This window comes from Heptranchias perlo, chromosome 39 (assembly GCF_035084215.1).
Source record: "Heptranchias perlo isolate sHepPer1 chromosome 39, sHepPer1.hap1, whole genome shotgun sequence".
Taxonomy (NCBI): Eukaryota; Metazoa; Chordata; class Chondrichthyes; order Hexanchiformes; family Hexanchidae; genus Heptranchias; species Heptranchias perlo.
In genome coordinates this window covers 5,539,112-5,555,189 of record NC_090363.1, presented here as the reverse complement: position 1 = coordinate 5,555,189, position 16,078 = coordinate 5,539,112, and the positions used below count along the sequence as shown (strand labels likewise).

General features: G+C 44.6%; 1 long non-coding RNA gene across 1 annotated transcript; it reads right to left on the bottom strand.

Moving 5' to 3' along the window:
- Window positions 1-2,251: 2,251 nt before the first annotated feature.
- Window positions 2,252-13,587, bottom strand: LOC137305153 (uncharacterized). Its single transcript, XR_010958668.1, has 3 exons — window positions 13,373-13,587; window positions 9,758-9,868; window positions 2,252-4,268 (listed from the first exon to the last, which is right to left on the bottom strand). It is a non-coding gene; the product is annotated as an uncharacterized lncRNA (long non-coding RNA).
- Window positions 13,588-16,078: the final 2,491 nt, after the last annotated feature.

Below are 16,078 nucleotides of genomic sequence, written 5' to 3'. Positions count from 1 at the left end.
TGCCCTCTCAGGTGGATGTAAAAGATCCCATGGCACTGCTTCGAAGAAGAGCTGGGAAGTTATCCCTGGTGTCCTGACCAATATTTATCCCTCAACCAACATCACTAAAAAACAGATTATCTGGTCATTATCACATTGCTGTTTGTGGGACTTTGCTGTGCCCAAATTGGCTGCTGCTTTTCCTACATTGCAACAGTGACTACACTTCAAAAATACTTCATTGGCTGTAAAGCACTTTGAGATGTCCTGAGGTCGTGAAAAGTGCCATATATAAATGTAAGTCCTTCTTGTAACGAATATTGAAAGTTTTGAGAACGTTCGCATAAAAGGCAACCAATCTGATATCGCCCGTTTTACATGATCGCCAAAAGTCGAAATTACACTCCCCTCCCCCCCCCCACCAAATGTGGTGTTGAGATGAGTCATACTCCCAGCAGTATCTCAACATCAACACTTGTGCCTTCACTTACATGGCTGGCCTGATGAGGTCATTAAAACATTTCCAACACTGAATAGCTGTCAAGGTTCATGAAGTGGGCACTGACCACCAAGACCACCTTCCTCAAGGTTTGCTCTCTTGTCCTTTTTCTGGGGCATTACTCTCTGGATGGCTAAGCGCCTTTGGAGCAGATTTTCGTCCTCCCTTCCCTGGGCGGTAATGTGACTGGTTGGATCTCCCACCCATTAAAGCATCTGCCTGATTCTCATATCATTAAAATGAATGGGTTCTGTAAAAAGGGTATGCGATCTGCCCTGCCCAGGGAGTGAAGATGTAAATCTACCCCTTTACCTTCTTCCCCTTTTCTCCGCCGCAGCTTCTGGGAATCGGGGGTGGGGGGAAGCAGTAATCATTGCAGATGGCCACCCAGATGGTGCTTCTCCTGCCATCGCTTTTCAACATTCGAGTGTCTGGACATTTCAGCGACAGCAGCCCTTTAACTGCTGCAGCTTGTCCACGATTTACCACCCAGTAGCAGAGACCCAGGCAGCCCCGGGACTCTTGCTGAAATCCTGCCCCACATATTAAATTAGGCCCAACCTCCTCCCACACCCCCAAGAAAAATGAGTTCGGGAGCTCACGGGCAGGCAGAAGCCCTGTCTCAACATGTTACTGATGACATCAGGAGAATCCAGGCTCTGGTCTTCTGCCCCAGGGAGAGCCATTCTATTATGTGTGTTATTGTTTAGCAGATGGGTTGTACTCCAGAGAACACTTTTCAAGGGCTCCATCTTGTTTAGATGACTTTCAAGTACAACCATTTATCAATGTTGGAAAATGAGTTTTGCTAAACTGAATTGGAAATTGTTGTACATTTGGCATATTTCCAATTTTTAACAAAAGTTCAGGTCAAATATTTGAAGAAAACAAAGTACAATTTTGGGGCAAGTATCAAGAGTCAGAGATTGTAGTTGAGGAGACTGCTCTGCCATCAACCCATCTTTTGGAGAAGGCATTAAACCAAGGCCTTACCTGCACTCTCAGGTGGAAAGATCCCATGGACACTATTGGAATAAGAGCAAGGGAATTCTCTCCTGGTGTCCTGGCTAATATGTATCCCTCAACTAAAATCACGAAAGAAAAGATAATCTGGCCATTATCACATTGCTGTTTGTAGGACCTTGCTGTGCGCAAATTGGCTGCTGTGTTTCCTACATTAAAACAGTGACTACGCTGCAAAAATGTACTTAATTGGCCGTAAAATGCATTGGGATGTCCTGAGGTCATGAAAGACGCTATATAAATGCAAGTTTTTCCTTAGGGAGCCGGGTTTTCTTCATAATTATTGACATCTTTCTTTCAAAGTAAAGTGGGACAGGATTAAATTCTCCCTTCACATTCTGTCACCATCTTATAATGTGCGTGTGTATATGTTTCTACTATCTGAATTCACTGTATTACTGGTATACAAGTGAAGTCTCTGGTTATGCAGTTAAGCAAGACATGTAAACTATCAGGTAGCCATTAGCATGTAATAATGCCAGAAGAGTCTTAAAGCAGCAACAGTAATAATTACACAGCTGGATGAGGCAAATTCATGGTGTAGTCAATCCCTATGTAGGGGAGTGGGAGGAGGTTTGGAGGGGGGGGGGGGTTGTGCGTAGGACCAGTCACGATACAGCCTGTTGTGGGAGCACAAAACACTAGTGCTGTTGATAACCTGACAGAATCCGAATCACAAAAAAGGTGTGAAAAAAATAAGGTGAAAGCCCAGAGCAAAGGGGCTGCTTCGGAGACAAGAACGAAACACAATTTATTTTTCGGCACATCAGTAATTTATTAGAACACAGCAACAGGTTAGCAGAATAATGCTGCCAGCTCAAATTTGCATAGGGTGGCAGAACAAGGCTTACTAAAACAACTGAAGTCAGAAGGATACTAAGCTTCACACACATTAACATTCGCATTGTCAGATCAAAACAAGTTGTGCATTTCTTTAATTCTCCATCCTACTCCCAATCGGACCTCTCTGTCTTCAGCCTCCCACAGTGAAACTCAACGTAAGCTCGAGGAACAGTGCCTCATCTTTCGGTTAGGCACTTTACAACCTTCCGGCCTCAACGTTGATTTCAATAACTTCAGAACATAACCACTGCTCCCATTCTCTCGGGCAGCAGGTGCTGGTAATGGTTCCGCTGTTGCCATTTACATCTCCTCTGGACCCATCTTTTGTTTCTTTATTGTCCCATTACCACCCCCTTTTGTCTTGCACCATCATCCCCTTTTTTGTCATTTAATCACTCCTGCCCTCCACCCTCCCACACACCTTCCCTTTTGTTCTTTCCTCCCGCCTCCCCCGGCCAACTTTTTCCCTGGCTCTGTACTTGCTTATGAACTGCTAAATCTTTAACTTAGAACATAAGGACGTAAGAACTTAAGAAATAGGAGCAGGGGTTGGCCATATGGCCCCTCGAGCCTGCTCCGCCATCCAATAAGATCATGGCTGATCTTTTACCTCAACTCCACTTTCCCTCCCGATCCCCATATCCCTTGATTCCCCTACAGTCCAAAAATCTATCGATCTCAGTCCTGAATATACTCAACGACTGAGCAGCCACAGCCCTCTCAGGTAGACAATTCCAAAGATTCACAACTTCTTCCAGTTCTGATGGAAGGTCATGGACCTGAAACGTTAACTCTGTTTCTCTCCCCACAGATGCTGCCTGACTGGCTGAGTGTCTCCAACATTTTCTGTTTTTATTGTGCATTTCTTTTTTCTGTAGCCTCTTCCAGTGAGAAGAACTACCCCAGAAATTACTATTGACTGGTGTCAGGGGGAAATCAACATGTTTATAGAATGATCCTGTGATGCGGCTTGGGATGTTTTGCTACGTTAAAGAGGCTACCTGACGCATTGGGGGTGAAACTGATCTTCCCCAGTATGGGCTCATATCGAATCAGCAGCTCCTTTTACAGCTTGTCTGATTCTCGTTTCCATTGAAATCAATGGAAGGAAAAATAAAGCCCGGTGTAAAATCGGGCGGACAATTGTCCGTGAGCCTGTTTCGCACTACTGGCGGAGACCGATTTCACCCCCCATTAACATCTCCAGGATGTCAGACAGAGGAACAATGCAACTGCATTAAGTGTCCATCCACAGATGTTGCCAGCAGTAATGTCTACCGTCTAATCTCTCAGAGCTGTATCACTACTTTATCCTGCTCAGGTTATAAAAATGTACAATTACAGCGCCGTGTATTAAAGTTGTAAAATATAGTTATCTTCAAAGCACGCTTAATTAATATCAAACAGAAAACAAGCAGATTGAAACTAGGAACTATTTCAGCAATCATATTTGTTGATGTTGTGCAATATTTACTTGGAATCCATAGAACTATTCCACCATTAGAGAAAATTAAATCCTTAGCCTGGACCAGAGAGCTGCTGATTTCTTCATTAAAAAGGAATTTTTTTTTTTTTTAAAGTGGCATTGGATTGGATTAAGTTGCAAGTCTTTGGGAAATCATCATGTACCACTAATTATTAGAAAAACTCATTATCCCACACACCCCACCCCCACCCCAGAGAATTACACAGTGCATTAGTGTGTGCTAAACGCTGCAATTGATTTAGAGGAATCGTGCGAACCAGAGAGAGACCAACGCAAAGCCCAGCAGAAGAGACGATTTAACATGGCTGCTTTCATTGCAGAGGTTGAAATTACAGCAAGTTGTATTGAGAGACACAGGCACAGATAGATAAGTGGCGCTAAAGCTGGTGTTACACTTATCAGGAGCAAGGCACCCTGCCATGTAAACAGTTATGGCACCTAGAAAAATAGAAAGAAAACATGGTTAAGTAACTACTGGCTTAATATCTTGTCCACTATCTCACCACAGGATAAATGCTTTTCCGCTGGTTACCAATTTTCCACATTTCTGTAAATAAATCACCGATCTATTTACCGAATCATAGAATCTCACAATACAGAAGGAGGCCATTCAGCCCATTGTGCCTGTGCCAGCTCTTTGAAAGAGCTATCCAATTAGTCCCATTCTCGTGCTCTTTCCCCCTAGCCCTGCAAAATTTTTCCTTTAAGTATATATCCAATTCCCTTTTGAAAGTAACTATTGAATCTGATTCCACCACCCTTTCAGGCAGCGCATTCCAGATCATAATTCTCTGCGTTAAAATAATTCTCTGCATTTTCCCTCTGGTTCTTTTGCTAAATACCTAAAGTCTGTGAAACACTGAAGGTATTTATCCCACTGAAACTTGCTCTACTTGCCCCACTTCACCCCCGTATTGTCCACTAAAACTTGTAAGTACAACAACTCAAATTGATATAGCAACTTTAACACAGATAAACATTCCCAGGCCCCTTCACATACGTATGAGGAAAGCCGGATGCAAGGTCGAAGGTGGAGAGATTAGGAGGGGTGATCAAAAAGTTTTGTCCAAGAGGTGGGTTTGAGGATGGTCTTAAAGGAGGAGAGGGAGGTAGAGAGGCGGAGAGGTTTAGGGAGGGAATTCCAGATTGTAGGGCCTAGGCAGCTCAAGGCACGGCTGACAATGGTGGAGCGATGGAAAATCAGGGATGCGCAAGAGGCAAGAATTGGAGGAACGCAGTGTTTTCGGAGGGTTGTAGGGCTGGAGGAGGGTTACAGAGATAGGGAGGGGCGAGGCCATGGAGGAATTTAAACAAGAGGATGAGAATTTAAATTCGAAGCATTGCAGGACCAGGAGCAGATGTAGGTCAGCAAGTACAGTGGTGTTGGGTGCACAGGACATGGAGCAAGGTACAATTTTTAAAATATTCATTCTGAGGATGTGGGTGCCACTGGCAAGACTGATTTTAATGCCTATCCTCAGCTGCTCTGAGAGGTGGTGGTGGGCCTTCTTCTTGACCCATTGCAGTCTTGTTATTCTTTGTACTGGTTGGATACAACTGAGTGGCTTGCTAGGCAAGTTAAGAAGGCAGTTACGTTGGTGTGGGATTGGAGTTACATATAGGCCAGACCAGCTATGGACCGCAGATTTCTTTCCCTAAAGGGCATTAACGAACCAGTTGGATTTTTAACAATCGGACACTTTTATTGATACCAGCTTTATATTCCCAGGTTTTTTTAAAAACTGTATTCAAATTCTCAAACTGCCATGGTGGGATTTGAACTCACAATTTTTGGGTTATTAGTCCAGGCCGCTGGATTACTAAGGTAACATCTGCCTTGCCAGCGACGCCCACATCCCATGAATGAATTTTTAAAAAAACAAAACCAGTATACTAAAGTGCCTGCTACAGACAGCAGATTTTAGATGAGCTGAAGTTTATGGAAGGTGGAGGATGGGAGGTCAGACCAGGAGAGCATTGGAATAGTCTTTGGAGTGACAAAGGCATGGATGATTGTTTCAATGGCAGATGGGTTGAGGTAGGGGCGGAGACGGGCAATGTTATGGAGGTGGATGTAGGAGGTATTTGTGATTGAGGGGATATGGTTTTGGAAGCTCAACTTGGGGTGGAACAGAGTGCTGAGATTGGGAACAGCCTAATTCAGTCTGATACAGTAACTGGGGGAAGTGGCTGGGGTAGTGGATTCAGTGGTGAGAATAGAGTGTGTGACAGGAGCCAAAAACGATTGCTTTGATTTTTCCCAATGTTTAGCTGGAGGAAGTTACAGCTCATCCAGAACTGGACGCTGGACAAGCAATATGACAGCAGAGGCCGTGGAAGGGTCGCGAGAGATGTGGAGGGGTAGAGCTCTGGGTCATTGGCTTACATTTGGAAGCTCTCCCAGGTCTGCAGATGATGAAGCAGGGGTGGATCCTTGGGGAACTCCTGCGGTGATGGTGCAGGGGAAATAAGAGAAGCCATTGCTGGAGATGCTCTGGCCACGATCAGATAAATAAAAGAGTCGAACCAAGAGTGGGCTGCCGCACAGAACTGGACAATGGAGGAGAAGCAATGGAAGAGGACGGCACGAGGCAAATGCCTCAAAGTGGTCGAGGAGGACGAAATGCACTCCAATCAGAGAATATCATTAATACCGTTGCTTAGGGCTATTTTGGTTGTCTAGGAGAGGAAGAAACCTGATGGAAGGGATTCAAACAGGAAGATGCAGGATAGGTGGACACAATCTGGTAGGAGACAAAATGATCAAGGACTTGAGAGGAAAGGGAGGTTGGTGATGGAGGGTGAGTTTTATAAGGAGGGGTGATGATGTTAGTTTTGAAAGGGAGGCATGCAATGCTTGTGGTTGGGTGGTCAGCAATTTAGTGGGAATAGAGTCAATGGAGCAGGAGGTGAGTCTCATTGAAGGGAAAAAATTGGAGAGGATTGGGCAGGAGATGAGAGGGAAGCTAGAAATAGATGGGTCTAGGGTTAGAGTGGGAAGGGTACTGGCAGGAGTTTTGGCTTGATGGATGAATCCCTCGACCGACATCACTAAAACAGATTATCTGGTCATTTAGTTCATTGCTGCTGGTGGGACCTTGTTGCACTGGTAAATTTTTGGATGGGGAACCCGGAAGCCAATTGAGTTTGTCGCAATCTGCGATCGTTAATTAGTAATCTCACAGTAAAGGATCCTCTGGGGAAGAGTGATCATAATGTGATAGAATTTTACATTGAGTTTGAGAGTGACGTACTTAAGTCCAAAACTAGAGTCTTAAACTTAAATAAAGCTAATTACATAGGTATGAGGGGTGAATTGGCTAAGGTAGATTGGGAAATTAAATTGACTGGTATGATGGTTGAAAAACAATGGCAAACATTCAAAGAAATATTTTAATATTCTCAACAAATATACATTCCATTGAGAAATAATGCTTCCACGAGTATGTAGAAAGGAAGAGAGTAGCAAAAGTAAACATTGATCCCCGAAAGGCTGAGACAGGAGAAATTATAATGGGGAATCAGGAAATGGCAGATGCGTTAAACAAATATTTTGTATCTGTCGTCGCAATAGAAGGCACAAAAAGCATACCAAAAATAATGGGGAACCAATGAGTGAGGAACTTAAAGTAATTATTATCAGCAGAGAAAAAGTACTTGAGAAACTAATGGGACTAAAAGCCAATAAATCCCCTGGACCTGATGGCCTACATCAGAGGGTTCTAAAAGAGGCGGCTGCAGAGATAGTGGATGCATTGGTTGTGATTTTCCAAAATTCCCTAGATTCTAGAGCAGTCCCAGTGGATTGGAAGGTAGCAAATGTAACCCTGCTATTCAAGAAAGGAGGGAGAGATAAAACAGGGAACTACAGGCGAGTTAGCCTGACATCAGTAGTCGGGGAAATGCTGGAATCCATTACTAAGGAAATGGTAACAGGGCACGGAGAACACCATAATATGATTAGGCAGAGTCAACATGGTTTTATGAAAGGGAAATTGTGTTTGATAAATTTATCATTGTTTTTTGAGGATGTAACTAGCAGGGTAGATAAAGGGGAACCAGTGCATGTAGTATTTTTGGATTTTTAAAAGGCATTCGATAAGGTGCCACATAAAAAGGTTGTTACGCAAAATAAGGGCTCATGGGGTTGGGGGTAACATATTAGCATGGATATAGGATTGGTTAACAGACAGAAAAGAGTGTAGGAATAAACAGGTCATTTTCGGGTTGGCAGGCTGTAACTAGTGGGGTGCCGCAAGGATCGGTGCTTGGGCCTCAGTTATTTATAATCTATATTAATGACTTGGATGAAGGGACCGAGTGCAATGTATCAGAGTTTGCTGACGATACAAAGCTAGGTGGGAATGTAAGCTGTGAGGAGGACACAAAGGGATATAGACAGGTTAAGTGAGTGGGCAAGAAGGTGGCAGATGGAGTATAATGTGGGGAAATGTGAGGTTATTCACTTTGGTAGGAAGAATAGAAAAACAGAATGTTTTTTAAACGTTAAGAAACTATTGAATGTCGGTGCCCAGAGAGACTTGGGTGTTCTGGTACAAGAAACAGAAAATTAACATGTGGGTACAGCAAGCAATTAGGAAAGCAAATGGCATGTTGGTCTTTATTGGAAGGTGGTTGGAGTACAAGAGTAAGGAAGTCTTACTACAATTGTACAGGACTTTGGCGAGACCTCACCTGGAGTACTGCGTACAGTTTTGGTCTCCCTAACGAAGGAAGGATATACTTGCCTTAGAGGCGGTGCAACGAAGGTTCACTAGATTAATTCCTGGGATGAGAAGGTTGTATTATGAGGCGAGGTTGAGTAGAATGGGCCTTTACTCTCAGGGGTTTAGAAGAATGAGAGGTGATCTAATTGAAACATAAGGTTCTGAGGGGGCTTGACAAGGTAGATGCTGAGAGATTGTTTCCCCTGGCTGGAGAGTCTAGAACTAGAAGGCATAGTCCCACAATAAGGGGTTGGCCATTTAAGACGGAGATGAGGAGGAATTTCTTAACGCAGAGGGTTGTGAATCTTTGGAATTATCCCCAGTTGGCTGTGGATGCTGAGTCGTTGAGTATATTCAAGGCTGAGATAGGTAGATTTTTGGACTATAGGGGAATCAAGGGATATGGGGATCGGGCGGGAAAGTGGAGTTGAGGTCGAAGATCAGCCATGATCTGATTGAATGGCGGAGCAGGCTCGAGGGGCCGTATGGCCTACTCCTGCTCCTATTTCTTACGTTCTTATGATCAAGGTAAGTATTGGTGTTTGAGTTTCCCACATGCCAGGCAGCCAGATTGACGGGCTGGCTGCCTGTCGGAAGGGAAAGGAGCTGCAAAATCCGGGAGTGAGGTGGGAGGGAGGGAGGGAGACAGAGAGACCTAGAGATGGTGGGCCCTGGAAAAAATTGTAGTTGGGGGAGGTGGGGGACTTGGAGGATATCGGGGGTCCAGCTAGCATCGGCATGGAATCAGCCACCATCGAGGATCGGCGGGGTGGTGGGGGGGGGGTCTAGGATCAGGCCCACAAGCAGCGCAATAAAGGCATTCACCTCATGGATCCAGCCCTTGCTACCTGCTTTCACCTGATGTGAAATCAGAAGCGATGGGAAACTCGAACAGGTAAGGTTAAATTCATTTAAGTTTTCCAATACACAAAGAATTAAGCACCTCAACTATTTCAGTGAGGTACATTAACCCTTTAAGTATGGGCCCTCTGGCTTTAAGTGTGGGTGGGACTTCGGGCGTCTGCTGTCCACACACAGACAAACCTGCCTGGGTTAAACCCAGAAGTGGGCGTGTTGGAGAGCCGGTCCCGCTCTCAAAAGCCGTTATTTTAACCTCCCACTCACACCCCCACCCCCCCATTCCCCCATTCCAGCGGGTTAAAATTGCCCATGTAACTCTGCAACATGATTCTTACTTACCAGCTTTCCCAACTCTGTAATAACACTTATCGTTAGCTCTGGTACAGTTGGTGGGGTTTACAATGCATCTGTCGGGTGATAGGAAGCACGTGTAACACTCTAAGCAGTCACCTGTACATTAAGAACATGGAGATAAGGCTGAACAAGAAATGGCTTGTAACCTTTGTTTTGAGAATAACACTCTGCAGCATTAATGGACAAAAATATGAACCAATCTAGAGCAGCAATAAAAGCCCGTAGAATGTTGAACTACATAACTAAACAGTAGAACACCAGTCAGAGGAAGTTGCATAATTGACCAGACCTTGAATATTAATCACATCCAGTTCTTGGTCGCTGATTCACGAGAGAGATGTTCAAACATTGGCAGCAGTTCAGAGAACGGCAATTAGGCTGATCTCTAGTTTCATGTGTCTGAGTAATAAGGAAAGACTGGACAGACCTTGGGTGATCTGATGGAGGTGTGTAAGATTGTAAATGGTATGGAAAAGGTGAATCTGGAAAATGACTTTAAATTAAATTGTGAGTGTAAGATAAGGGACACAGGTTTAAGCTCGTGAAAGATAAATGTAGGACTGATCTGAAGAAACTCTTCTTCACAGAGGGGGTAGATTTTGACTTTGTGCGATGGTGTCAAACGGGGGATAGCAAGTCGGCAGCCTGTTTTACATCTCTCCCCATTGACTTCAAAAGAAATTTTATAAATCGGGAGAGATGCAAAAACGGTCAGTCAATTCACTATCACCCAATCGCACAAAATCAAAACTACCCCCCAGAGAGTGCTCAACATTGAAACAGACTTCCACATACTGTAGTGGAAATGAAAAGCCATGGAAGGATTTATGAATCAATTGGTGATGTAATGGGGGGACTTTAGGAATTTTCTGGATGGATGAATTTAGATGGACCAAATAGCAGCTATTGTCTATTGTCTTACCACTAATGTGAAAGTCTTTTTATTGCTTTTAATGTTTTTTCTCATTCTGCCTCTTAGCCTTCCTTCCCTTTGCAGCTTTCCTATATCTGTTCTGACTTTCTTCACAGTATTTATGGTTTATATCTAATCCATTGATCCCACGATAATGTGACTTTAGGGTTTCAGGTGTAGAATGAAGCTCTTGATGGTAAAAGAAGCAGGAGACAAACAGGATTGTCTGCTTTGGCTATTGTCCAGTGATGATGTTGGTCTGGTTAGGAATGTACTGTTGCTAAAATATATATCCAAAAGCTGCAGTCCTGTCTATGTGCCAATAATGAGTTTGAAACACAGAGTCTAAACACTTGGAGGTTTATTAAGGGTTAAACGAACCAACATCGTCACAGCCAGCCACAGATTACATAAGATGTCCTGGTAGAAGAGGAGGGCATTATAGGCAGCTGAGGTCAATATCATCCATACTATTTTTTCCAACTTATGGCTACGATCTCACCCCATTTATAGGACATGATTGTTACTCCGAGCCGGGTACCCCACACATTTGCAGATATTCGCCTGGGGAAACTGGAAGCGAATTGGGTGCGTTACAATCCGCGATCGCAACTCAATTGAAGGTGAACATTTGAGCTTTCGGGTTTCCCACACGCCAGGCAGCGAGATTGACAGGCAGGCTGGCTGTCGGCAGTGAAGGGAGCTGCTTATCAGAGAGGAGGGCGGGATGGAGAGAGAGAGAGATCATCAGGCTTGGAAAAAATCGGAGGCGGGGGCGACGTGGATGACGGGGGGGGGGGGGGGGGGGGGGTGGTTCAGCCAGCAGTGGGAATTGGGGGGTCAGCCAGTGATGACATTGGGGGGGGGGGGGGGGGGGGGGGGCAGCCAGCACAGGAGAGGGGTCTATCGCCAGGGGAGCGGTGTTGGCCGATCATGGGGGTCCTGTCGGCAGGGTGAGCTTGTTGGGCCTGGATGAAGCACTCCTGCTCCTCCGGGCCCACAAGCAGTGCAACAAAGGCCCTCACCTCAGGGACCCATCCCTTCCTGCCTGCTTTCACCCAATGCAATTCGGAAGCGATGGGAAACCTGAACAGGCGAGGTTAATTCATTTTAGAATTCCAATACACAAAATATCTCAATGAGGTACATGGCACTTTTAAGTATTGGCCCACTGGCTTTAAGTGGGGGCGGGGCTACCTGCTGTCTACACGGAGACAAACCCCCCTCCCCCGCTCCCGGTTAAACCCAGAAGTGGGTGTGTTGGAGCCGGGGTGCGGTCCCGCTCTGAAAAGCTGTTATTTTAACTTCCCTCCCGCCCCAATCCACCCGTCCTTGGGGGTTACATTTTATCCCATTGGCATCTGTGTTTCATAACCTCTTTACACCCATATTCTCAGTACTAACTTGTACCAGTCTCTATCAAGGTGTTCCAGGCCTGCTAAACATTTATCCATTGAGATGACTTATGGTCCCAAAAAGTGTCCAGAATATATCAGTGTGATTAGGGTTAGCAAGGCAAAGAAAGGGAATAGAGTCTCCAGTGTGGAGTGTGATAGAGACTCTAAATGTAACCAGGCTGGAGCTAACCTCTGTACAGATGTTGTCAGCTGCTTTCGCAGCTTTCTGGTTCTAAGTTTTTAGCTATAGAGCTAATAGAACATGGAACCTAATATAAATGGATTCTTCTACTATTTCTCATTGAATAATTTTAACCTGACTTACTGGGCGGGAATCCCATTGAGTTTTGCTCTTCAGTGACTTCAATGGAGAGTAACATCAGGCAGGGTGTAAATCCAGTATCGCACTCGACCCCATCATTTTCCCCACGGGCAGGCTAGGTTAAAATTGTCCCCCCGAATCTCTAACAGTCTCTACAAGATACGGCTTTAGGGTTTCCCAATACAAACTCCACTCAGCACAGGCAGGAATCAGGTTATTCACAACCTGGGTACTTTGGAACATGGGAACAGGAGGAGGACGTTCAGCCCCTCGAGCCTGTTCCGCCATTCAGTTAGATCATGGCTGATCGGTATCTTAACTCCATCTACCCGCCTTGGTTCCACATCCCTTAATACCTAACAAAAATCAATCAATCTCAGTTTTGAAATTGTCAATTGACCCCCAGCCTCAATCACTTTTTGGGGGAGAGAGTTCCAGATTTCCACTACCCTTTGTGTGAGGACATCACCCCTGAACGGCCGAGCTCTAATTTTAAGGTTATTTCCTCTTTTTCTGGACTTCCCCCAGAGGAAATAGTTTCTCTCTATCTACCTTATCAAATCCTTTAATCATCTTAAACACTTCAATTAATCTTCTCTGCTGGAAGGAAAACAAGCCCAGTCTGTGCAACCTGTCCTCGTAATTTAATCCCTTTTAGCCCCGGTATCATTCTGGTGAATCTGTGCTGCGCCCCCTCAAAGGCCAATCTATCCTTCCTGAGGTGCGGTGCCCAGAACTGAACCCAGTGCTCTAAGTGGAGTCTAACCAGAGCTTTATACAAGTGGAGTAATAATTTCCACTCCTTTTGCATTGCAGCACCATTAAAGGCCATTAGCGGTTTTAATTAAGTTTTGAACCTGTCCGTTAGCTTTTAATTTTTTTTTGCAAAGCCCTCCACAAAATTATTGGAAGCCAAAAAGTCATAATAAACAGCGATGGTCATGCCAGAGAAATAGTTGTTTTCTTACCCAGAGAGACGCAGAGAACGAGAGCAGATCCTAGGAGCAGGAGACACTTCATCTTGTGACTTCGCCCGCTGAGATTTAAGATCAGACCAAATCAGTGTATCGACCAAAATGGGAAATATCCGAAGTGTGAACACCTGAAATCTTCCGTTGCTTGTGATCAGCCCCCCTCTCAGTCAAGTCGCTTTTAAAAGGCTGAGGGAGGAACCAAATATCCCAACTAACCCTTTCAGCACCACGACCGAGCCATTTATGACAATGTTCATTGTAATGTGCCACAGACCACGCTCCTCCCTCAGACAAATACCATCCAGAAAATATTTACAAGGAAGATCATTCGTCCCCTTGGTGATTAACTCTTTACTCTCATCATTTGCATTGCAAATTAATTCAGTGGAGGCAAAAAAAACACCTTCAGGTATTTCTGAGAGATGTGAAACAATGTATTGAAAACTGAAACAGCGACGCCTGTGATAAATTGTTACAGACCCGCTCCTCTGAAACACATTTCGATAGTTCTGTGTGTGACTTTAATCAGAAGGTCGCAGTTTTCAAATATGACCCAAGTTCTCAATGAGATGCAGTTGGTGAAATGTGCCAGACAACGCTTTGCGGACCGATTTTCCTCTTCGCAAGCACCATGCACGGAGGAGATCACTGGCATTCGTTATTGTGCGCTGGATCTCAGGCCCTCAACATCTGCCAACATCTGGGACACTGCGCCCGTGGCACGAACGGAAATCTAGGAGGCTTGCTCAAAATTCGAGCGCTGGCCAACTGTGCGTGAAGATGCCCTTAACTCCCATTTGCTCCATTCTGGCAATGAGTCGATGAAATCATCGAATGATACAACACACCAAGGAGGCCATTCGGCCCATCGTGTCCGTTCTGGCTCTTTGAAAAGAACTATCCAATTAGTCCCACTCCCCCTCCACCCCCTGCTCTTTCCCCCCAGCCCTGTAATTTTTTTTCCCTTTTCAAGTATTTATCCAATTCCCCCTTTTGAAGGTTACTTTTGAAACTGCTTTCACCGCCCTTACAGGCAGCGCATTCCAGATCGCTGGGCGAAAGAGAATTCCGCTCGTCTTCCCTCCTCGTTTGAAATAAAAAGCAAAAATAAAGAAATTTCTCCATACAATGGAAATCTCAAGCAACACCCCCCCCCCCTCCAAAAAAAAATATGGAAATCACACGGGAGTTCCATTTACATTGGTGGTCAGGGCAACATTTGAAGGAGGGTTAACAATCCTTCAGGATTGTCCTGGATCTCCGGGGAACTCAATCTCCTGCTGTGAGCAAACACCATGGAAGAAAATCATAGGGGCATTAAAAAAAATGGTGTTTTTTTCAAAGTTTTCTTTGAACACTTTAATTTATTGGTTATAAAAAATATTGGAGTTGGGGGAAAATTGGCTGTTTGACTGAGTGGGCTGGTTGGAGGCAGGAAGTCACGAGGTGACCTCCCGCCAGGAATATGTCTAACTAGGTTTGGGAACACTAATTTCAGGCCAGGCTTAGTTCACCCAAGACTAAAAAAAAACAACCAGCCGCCTTATTAAGAACATAAGAAATAGGAGCAGGAGTAGGCCATATGGCCCCTCGAGCCTGCTCCGCCATTCAATAAGATCATGGCTAACCTTCAACCTCAACTCCACTTTCCCGCCTGATCCCCCCTATCCCTTGATTCCCTTAGAGTCCAAAAATCTATCCATCTCAGTCTTGAATATATTCAACGACTGAGCATCCACAGCCTTATGAGGTAGAGAATTCCAAATATTCATGACCCTCTGAGTGAAGAAATTCCACCTCATCTCAGTCCCAAATGGCCGACCCCTTACCCTGAGACTATACCCCCTAGTTCTAGACTCTCCAGCCAGGGGAAGCATCCTCTCAGCATCTATCCTGTCAAGCCCTCTTAGAATCTTATATGTTTCATTGAGATCACCTCTCATTCTTCTGAACTCCAGAGAGTATAGGCCCAATCTACTCTATTTTTCCTCTCAGGACGACCTTCTCATCCCAGGAATCAGTCTAGTGAACCTTCGTTGCACCGCCTCTAAGGCAAGTATATCCTTCCTTAGGCTCTGTACAATTGCAGCAAGACTTCTTTACTCTTGTATGCCAATCTGCTTGCAATAAAGGCCAACATGCCATTTGCCTTCCTAATTGCTTGCTGTACCTGAACTTTAACTTTCTGTGTTTCATGTCCAAGGACATCTAAATCCCTCTGAACATCAACATTTAATAGTTTCTTACCATTTAAAAAATATTCCATTTTTCTATTTTTCCTACCAAAGTGAATAACCTCACATTTCCCCACATTATACTCCATCTGCCACATTCTTGCCCACTCACTTAACCTGTCTAAATCCCTTTGCAGACTCTTTGCATCCTCCTCACAGCTTACTTTCCCACCTAGCTTTGTATCATCAACAAACTTGGATACGTTACACTGGGTCCCTTCATCTAAATCATTAATATAGATTATAAATAGCTGAGGCCCAAGCACTGATCCTTGCGGCATCCCACTAGTTACTGCCCGCCAACCTGAAAATGACCCATTTATTCTTACTCTCTGTTTTCTGTCCATTAACCAATCCTCTATCCATGCTAATATATTACCCCCAAGCACATGAGCCCTTATCTTGCGTAACAACCTTTTATGTGGCACCTTATCGAATGCCTTTTGAAAATCCAAATATACTACAT